A 9,162-nucleotide genomic window follows, 5' to 3' on the forward strand; every position below is an offset into this window, starting at 1 on the left:
ACATCTGCGTATGTAAATTCTTATTACAGCTAATAGTAAGTATGGTGATTATTACTTAACTGTGTAGATTTTTAAAATATCGAATATTCTCTGTTAATTTTAGTAGTTCTAAATCTTTATACTTTTGTTCTGGATTTATGTTGTAGAAGTTCAATTTAACTAACTTTCATATTGTCTTAAGAATTTGTTTTTGTTGAGTAATTTCTTTAAAAAGGCTAAATTTGTTTGTCATAGTGAGCTTTCACTGTATTTCACCGTGAATTTGTGGCAACACTTTTCTTCTGTAATGATTTGACATGTGTTATGCTTGTCCAAACACTCTAGATTAAAAACACATTGCAGTTTGCTAATAAGTATTGGGATACTTAAATTGAGCAAAGTGCCTTCGCAAATGAGCACATAGTATGCTTATGAGAGCAAAGATGGTTATGTTCTAAGAATGATTTGAACTTTGCCAAATCTTGCAAAAATTACAATTACATAGGAAATTATCTTTCCTGTTTGGGATCAGATTTGGTTTTAAAAATTACTACCAACTTTGTAAACATTAAAATAGAAGCAATAAAGATGTGAAATTTCACACAGGGGATCTACAATATTTGGATAATTATAAGCATATGGCTACTTTACATGAGATCTCTGTTAAAAGTGTATTTACTAGGGCTCTGGGAAAACAGAGATTCTTGAATTTAGGGTTTATTTACATGTACTGAGAATGTCACATCTACTATCAATTTATCATAATCTATTTTTGCTTCAGAACTCCAAATAGTATTAGCTAAGTGATTGTAGTATCTGCTGTTTATTGCTCTCTTGTCTATGTTAATATGCCAGCTTTTATTGGGTTGGCCAAAAAGTCAGTTTAGTTTTTTTTCTGTAAAATTAAAAGACACATTTTTCATTTTCACCAAAAACTTTATGGATTTGGATATTTTGAGTAGGTCGGCTACCCCCCCTATTGGCTTCTAGTGGGTGGAGGCCAGGGGTGCTGCTAAACATCTTCCAATGCATAAGACAGCCCCACAGCAAAGAATTACTTGGCCAAAATGTCAATAGTACCAAGAAAACCATTTTTGACACATTTGACCAATCACAGTACCTTCACATACTGCATAAATTTTTTGTTTCAGTTGCATTTTTCTTTTTTTGAAATAATAAAGCATAATAGTCAAAAATGTTGTGTATCTTCTTCTATCTGCAGTATTAAAATGGCTGCACAAAAATTTTGCTGCACTTAACCAATTTTGATAAGTTTTTTTAAATGCATGATGATATGACAGCTGTCACAATACAATCTAACAAAATTGTTTCAAATGAAGTTAAAAACAGCTAAGCAGTACTAGAGCTATTGTATGGAAAAAAAAAATCTTTTTGGCCAACCCAATACTTGTAAAAGAAATCACAAAGAACAATTAACTGTCCATCAAAAGTGGTGAATGCTTTAGAAAACACTTCTTATATTTCATGGTAATGTTTATGGCAGGAGACTACACTGACTAGCTTCAATATATTCTAGTCAAATAGAAATGATTGATGTAACTAATTTAATGTACTTTTCAAAAACAATAATTTAACTTTTTTCCTAGGAATCACTAAAAATAAAGGCAAATTTGTTGTTTATTAGAATTAATTAAATGAACACTTTAAATCTGAGAAATGGCTGAACTTCATTTTGAAATTGATAAATATGGGATTTAAGAGTTTGAGAAGTCAGTATAAGAAAACCCTGCCTTTCCTCAAAAAGCCTTCTGTCCATGGTTTTGCTCCTCAAAAGGCTAAGATTATGAAATGCCACAGTTACAAGTTAAAATGAATTAGCTTTAAAAACAAAGCAAAGAGACAGAGAGTAGAATAGCAGTTGCCAGAGGCTAGTGGGAGGAGGGGGTGGGACTTAGTGTTTAATGGGTATAAAGTTTCAATTTGGGATGATGAAAAAATTCTGGAGTTTGATGGTGGTGATGGTTGCACAACAATATGAATGTAATTAATGTCACTGAACTGTAATATTAAAAATGGCTAAAATGGGCCCGGGCCAGGTGGCTCAGTTGGTTGGAGTGTCATCCCATGCACCAGAAGGTTTCGGGTTCAATTCCTGGTTGAGGTGCATACAGGTAACTGATCCACATTTCTCTGTCACATCGATGCTTGTGCTCACTCTCTCTCTTTCTCTCCCCCTCCCCTTCTCTAAAATTAATAAAACATATCCTCAGGTGAGGAATATAAATAAATAGCTAAAATAGTTTTATGTTGTACGTATTTGATCACAATAAAAAGCACAAAGATTTTTTCTTTTATTTTTTATACTTGTTTATTCTATTATAGTTGTCCCAATATTTCCCCCTTTGCCCTCCTCCGTCCGGCCCACCCCCCACTCCCACAGTCCATCCCCACATGGTTGTCTACGTCCATGGGTCACGCATATATGTTGTTTGACTAATCCCAAAAGTACAAGAATTTAATTACGCGATTTAAGAAATACCCATTTGTAAATTAATATCCTCAAAGACAGAACTTTCTAGACAGCTTTGTTGAAAATTTTGGCTTTTTAATCTCTCTGCACAGACTCTGCTAATAAAAATAACTGAGGACAAATTTATACCTATCCACACAAATGTCAAGTGGAAAATTTGTATTAGTCCTTTTGGGATTAAAACCCAACTCTTCTTTGCCTCTTCAATTATATCTTGTGAGCTGTCCTCAATTCCTTTTCTTACTTTTTCCCTTAAATAAGATCATTTCAGCTTGTTTTCAGTTTTTTCTGCTTTCCTGGCTTCCTGAGGCTTTGTCTGAGGTGTGTGTATAGGTGCACGTGTTCTATGGGTTGCCTGCGTAACATTCTAAGGGATGGGGTTCACATTTTTTTAAGAACACTTCTTTAGAAAAATTATCTAACACTTATTAGAATGGCATATAGCTAGAAAATAAGAAATCATCGAAGAACAACTGCATCCTAATTCCTTGGGAATAAATGACTCTATCAGCAAAGTCCTCTTGTATTAACCCCTTTGCCTCGGTGCTCACCAGCTTCAACAGTGTCAGTGGTTCCAGCAAAGAACCAGGAGAAGAGAGGAATGAAGGGGCAGCGCGGTTCTGGGGGGCGGGGGGGCTGTGCATTGCTGCTCTTCCCTAGAAATCCATTCAACGGGCCAGCCAGGCCTACACCCCTGACCATAGCCCCCGAATTTCCACCAGGACAGGCTGCATTGACCCCATGACTGATGGCTGAAAACAATATTAAAGGCATCGACTCAAATGAAGGAAGGATTAAAGCTGCAGTGATGTCTCCCAGGGCAGGGCTCACCCACAGAAGCCTGTCAGGCAAGCTAATGCTTCCTTAAAAGTTGTCTGCAAAATGTGCATAAGGACAAAATGTTTATAAAATCCTTAGTACTCCACCAGCTAGGTTTACCTTTAACAAATTGCCTTCATTGCTATATAATTTCCACAGTCCTGTGGTTATCTTTCTTTCACGCTGGAGGTGAAAGAAAACCAACAACAGAGGACAATTAATTCAAGCTGCCATTCTCCCCCACAAAGCATTGAAAGATCTTTACAGCAATTGGTTGAATGTGACTATTTCATTCAAGACTCTCTTGTAAAACTCAAATACCTAAACAGCAAACTTAGCCTGGCTATTCCTTGTCCTCTCCCTCACTCCCATCAAATCACAGTTTTTGAAATTTGTTAGAAAACCTCAATCCATGCCATTTATCCTCAGGGTACAGTAACATGATTTAGGATCAGGTAGTTGAATAGCTATAAGGAAATTAATTAATTTTAAAAAGCCTGTGGGAGAACTTTAGCACAGTGCCTGAGAGATAGCAGTGTAACTGACGGGCCAGCTCTCTGGGTGCTGGGGAACTTCGCTGCCTTATCGGGACATGCTTTCTGTAATACTTAACTCTAAAGTGTCTGGAACCTGCATCCCGCGTAAGGTGGGAAAACTAGTGTCTTTCCTGCTCCTGATATTTCTGGGAATTCTTCGAGAAGCACGTTTACCCCGGTTCTCTCTCATTGCAGCGCCCTGTTTCTGCCGAGTTCGTAGCCTCTTCTGTCCTCCCGCACCCCCTCCAATGCCTCTTCTTGCCTTGAATGCAGTTATCATCCCTTTGATCTCTGACTCCTCACAGCACACAAAGATGCCCTGTCTGGCAGGCTGGTGGTGAAGGTGTAGAGAAACTGGACTGTTTTGTGGCCCAGAAGATGACTTAAAAGGCAACATGAGAAGTCTTTGTTCTCAAACAGTCCGAATTTGCACCCACCTCTGAGACCCTCTCATGGGCCATGTCTACCCCCCATTCCCCTGACTTCTGCCACGTTCCTCCCCCTTCTCCTTAGATTATCCTGGGAATTTTAAAATCCTGTTTCTTCATTATATAAATCAAATTGGCTTCTGTTTATTCCCTCACTAGTGCTCAAAAGACATAAGAACCATTACAATGTCTTGCAAAAAAAACAACAGCCAACCATGATACCCAGCCTCCATTCATTACATAGACAAGCCTGCCAACATAGTGAAATCTAAAGCTTATTTTTTTTTTAGTCAGTCTAAATTCTTGGCTAAGATATCCTTATTCTGATCTGAAATATGCTGACCTATCTTTAAAAGCAGAAAAAATACAGACTTTGTAAAAATGTGTTTCTAACAGCATTTTTCCTCTTCTTACTATCATGAGCATTGAATAAACCTCTTGACTCAGTAACTAATTTTTAAAACATGCAACATTTAGAGTTTGTATAAACCAACAATGTTGAAGGAATTTTCTAAGTGATGGAATATGTTCTCACTCTTCCAGCACTCGTCAATGTAGCCTTTTTTTGCTGCATTGACTTCAATGCATACTAGCCAGTGCATTGCCGGCCCAGCCGCATCTCTAGCAAGAAGATCAATGTAAATCAAATGGTTAACTTCACTTTGGCTAAAGGAAAAATGCCAAACTAGGAGCTTTAGGTGAGTCTATAAGCCTTTAGCTCATTTGGCCAGGTGTACATGTCAACATTTGGCTGGCCCGACTCCTTCAAGGCAGAAAGCAAGAACTGGGTGGGATGATGTGCCCCAGTCCACATATACACATAGCCGGACGGGAATGCCAGCACAGAAGCCCAGTTTTACGTCATCTTTTCTTCAGCTGTCCTGACTAGGTATTTTAGAGTAAGACTGAGAAGACTTGGTTCAGCATTTATTCTGTTTAGTTCCATGTGATTAATAGAAGACTCAACATGTAATAGCAGAGTTTTTTTTTCACAATAGTTGTATTAGTATAACATGGTGTTAGAAGTCCCTAGAGCAATACCTTGGATTCCATACTAAAAATCTTATTCTTGAAAAAGAATTGTTTTAAAAGTTCATGGTGTATATCTTCAGTAGGCTACACATCTTCTTTTCAAATGTGTTTTCATAATTTTATCTATTTCAATATTTCTAATATGAACCACTTCATCCGCGTGATGTCCAGGTAAGATTTCATCTCTTTTTAAAATTCAAGTAAAAATTTGATGTTAGCAGAGCATCCACTTTCTCCTATCTATTCTTACCTGCTCGCCGCCTCCAGATGAGAGATTCAAGAACCTCAGTGACTTACTGAGCCCAAAGGAGCCACTCTTGTCCTCTCTGTCCTGTATTTTACCCCCAGCCATGCATGCTCCACATTTGGGACTTCTGATGGAAACTTTAATGTTCATGCTCAGGCATTGTTCCCAAACCTGCCCTTTCTGACAGAGTAGGAGGGTCAAGACTGACTCCCACATTCATATATACACTGGATACCCACCTTTAGTTTCAGTGAGGTTTCTGTCACTTGCAACCAAGAATCTTGACTAATGCAGAAGTTGCTTCCAGTCACCGATGCCACCAGATCGAACCCAAAAGCTAGCACGACCAGATGGCCTTTCAATTCTGTAAGCGATACCACGTGTCATTCCAGTAAATCCCAAATTCAGTTTAAGATTGTCCAAGCTGGATTTCTGAAACTGGATTGGACTTTTCTGGATTCATTTCCTCTTTCCTCAATTTCTCCCTGGCTCTGTGATCTTTAGGAAGAAAATATTTTTCTGCTCCTCCTCCGGAGACATACAGCTCATTTGGTTCCATTAATGTGGTCAAAGAGAGAAAGAGGGAAAAAGGGAGTGTCTGCTCGCTGGGGCAGGAAGAATCTCACCTACGTTCTTCCTTTAGGGTGGGGCTTGTTCTACAAGTGAGCCTTGGCCGGTTAGTTTTGAGAGCTTCTCCAGCCCCGATTGCTCCAGGCTATTCTGACCTTATACCAGATCCCTTTGGTCTCGTCTGCTCTGGGAGTGTGCTCCTGCCTCCTGGTGCCCGGTAGCGGAGGCCTTGCAGTAAGTGTGTGCAGATTGAATGAGTGCACAATTAGGCATAGCACTATGGAAGGAGGAACTCACCTTTAACCCTTCATACTGAGTTGTTTTCTTCCTATATTCCAGGAGTACTCTTTACATTCTGTCCCTTACCCTCTGTACAGTGATTCCCTTTCACATGGATTTATCTCCCGCAAGACAATGACCAAGCCCCAAGGCAAAGGGCCACACACAGTTCATGTCCCTATGAGGCATCTATGGGACACAATGGCAAAGCCAGTGTTTTATAAGCTATTAACTGGGTGGCGAATGAATGAATGAGTCTTAATTATAGATTTTTAAATGTGTTTTTATTATTTTCAAAAACATAACTGCTACCAGTGTTTCCAAGTGAATGCCCTGCTGAGACCAGCTTTTGTGGACTTGTGAGACTCATTTATAAGCTCAATCTATTTATACACAACAAAAAATGTCGTGGGCCAGAAGCTTTGATTACACCCTGGAGATCTTTGCAGTTTTCATTTGCCTAATCCAGTACTTTCTCCACAAGCTTGTTCTGAACCAGGCCAGATTCAAAAAGATGATAAATTCTCCATGGAAGGACCGTGCTGGCTGCTATTGGTCCATGTGGTTGGCTACTTGCAAAAGAACACTCTAGAAACACTATGGGACATGGGCCACCTGATAGGAACTCTGCAGAGCGAGGAAGAGGATCTGCTGCTTGGTTTTGAGATGAGTGGCATGGCAGAGCCCGGAGAAGCTTCTCACTAAAGTTATTTAAAAGACTTCCTCATTCTCCATAGAAGGTTCTTTGCTTCTTGTGCCCAGAATCACTGTTATTTGTCCCTATGCTGGACATTATCAGTTCCTTGGAAACCACTGAAACCAGACCTATACATACTCATTTTGAAATAAGGCAGAAAGAAATCAAGGAGTGTCTGTCCTATTTTACTGTTGGTGAACTTAATTCACAGCAAAGAACCAGCTACTGGCTCTAAAATGAATCTAAAATATCGGACTGTATTTCACAGTGTCACATCTGCCGGGCTCTTTTTGATCAGAGCAGCGGCAGGCGTCCAGAACCCAGGCTAACGGCGCCCTCTGGTGTTCCGACGGCAACTGAGCCTTTTTAATGCCGCCAGGACTAGGGCAATCTACCTGTGGGGCTTCGTTTGTCCTGTTCTTTGTCTGGGGTGGGGAAGGTCCAACACAGCTGCCCTGGAAACCCACCGTGATAACCCAAAATTATCCTCAGCATCTGCTGGCTGTGAAGAGTTTGGCCAAACCAGATTCCTTTTATGTTTAAAAATATAGAACGTCACGTCCCAGGATCCCACACTCAGCGACTGGCTTGTGCTCCAACTGAGGCGAAGCTGGTGTGAAATGGTTACACGGGCCGACACTGGGTCTGGGGTGCGGAGGGGCTGCGCAGAGAACACCCGGGGCAGGTGGCGCTGCGTCCCTTACGCAGGTCTGCACCTGCGCAGCCTGACCTCCTCCCACTGAGAGGTGATTCTACCCAAGCGAAGGTATTTAAAGTACCTCTGCCTTCTCCTCAGAATGGCCCCGAGCTGGAGCAGAGGGACTGGCCCAGGGGAAGTGGGCGCTACCAGAGGGATTGCTGCCACCGGGGGGGGGGGGGGGGCCCGCGGTGGGGGCAGGGGGAGGGTGTGCTGGAACACAGGTGTCTCCATGGCAACCACAGGGGCGTGCCCACCATAGAATGAATCCTGCCCCCTTTTATTTTTCTAAAAATTGATGCTCAAGGAATGAGGAAGGAGGCCCAATAATTAACTGACAGTGAATGTCTCACCAACGTTGGAGCATGGAGCCCAGAGCAGGTTTTTATTCAGAAAAATAAGGAAGGGGGGGCAAAGGGGGAAAAAGTGGGACAACTGTAATAGAATAAACATGATTTAAAAACTTTTTAAAAGAAAAGAAAAGAAAAAAAGGAAATGAAAGGTTGTGTGTCTGTGTGTGTTTTCTCTCCACCTTGTGGCATGGAGCACTTTACATCTGCTATATGTATGTATTGTTTTCCCACTTCTTTCCACAAAGGCTTTGAGGTCTATAAGGAAAAAAAAAAAAACTTACCCAAGTAAGAATAACCTAATGAACGGGTTACTTTGGGGCAGGGGATCGTCTAACATCAGAACCCTTTTCCCATGTTTGAGGAATTCCCTACCATCTGAGAGTGGGTGGGAGGCAGGGCCCTCTCTCCCACAGAGGCCTAGAAGGCTGGACCCTCACTTTGCACTGCTCCCCCCGCCGGGAGGGTCTGGGCATGTGACAGCTCTTGTCCAACGGGCCTCCCGCCCAGGCCTGCATCTGCAGCCGCAGCGGCCCGTGTCCGGGGCTGTGGTAGCACTGTCCTCTCCAGGTTGTCCCCATGATATGACTAGACTGTGGTTTTAACTGTCCAGCTCCGATGGACCTGCTCTTTCCTAAACCAAACTTTTATTTTCCTAGAGATTAGCCACAGTGAAGATAAATACAGAGTATCAAGTACAGACTTAGGAAAAAGAAAAATGTAAATATGCAGACCATTAAAGTGTCTATAAATGCTATGTATGAATTAAATATTTGGCAGTGAACTTCCTGGAAGCTAAAGTGAAAGGAGCAACATGGTTTGTTACTCTACTCTTGAAGACAAAAATACATACTATCTTCCCCAAAGGAAGTGAACCTTTTTCTAAAGAGTTGAACTTTGAAAGGAATTTCTCATACTGGGGCTTCTCACAGTGGCTCCTAGGGCAATAAAGTACTACCTCTCTAATATTATTCAAACAGCAAATGAAGCTTAAGGTGGTTTCTCACAGAATTCTGTAGTGAAAGACGAAGTCAGAG

Source organism: Pteronotus mesoamericanus, unplaced genomic scaffold (genome assembly GCF_021234165.1).
Source record: "Pteronotus mesoamericanus isolate MK-2021 breed Mesoamerican mustached bat unplaced genomic scaffold, CSHL_Meso_final scaffold_174, whole genome shotgun sequence".
In the NCBI taxonomy this organism is placed as follows: domain Eukaryota; kingdom Metazoa; phylum Chordata; class Mammalia; order Chiroptera; family Mormoopidae; genus Pteronotus; species Pteronotus mesoamericanus.